A 415-nucleotide genomic window follows, 5' to 3' on the forward strand; every position below is an offset into this window, starting at 1 on the left:
TATATATATATATATATATATATATATATATATATATATATATATATATATATATATATATATATATATATATATATATATATATATTATAATCAATGTATACTGTATAAAAACTCAAAATGTATATTTATATTAGGTTGAATCATTCCTATTTTAATTTGGTTATTATTTGTTAGACTGAAAATAAAAAAAATGCTATCGAAAAGTTGTCTTTTTCTATCATTATGTTTTTTTTGTGTGAGCTACCAGTTTTTATGATTTTTATATGAGAAAATATAATTGTATACCTTTGATAAAAAAAAATTATAATTATATGACCATTTGTGAAATTTACCCTTCAATATATATATATATATATATATATATATATATATATATATATATATATATATATATATATATATATATATATATA

This window comes from Nicotiana attenuata, unplaced genomic scaffold, assembly GCF_001879085.1.
Source record: "Nicotiana attenuata strain UT unplaced genomic scaffold, NIATTr2, whole genome shotgun sequence".
Classification (NCBI taxonomy): domain Eukaryota; kingdom Viridiplantae; phylum Streptophyta; class Magnoliopsida; order Solanales; family Solanaceae; genus Nicotiana; species Nicotiana attenuata.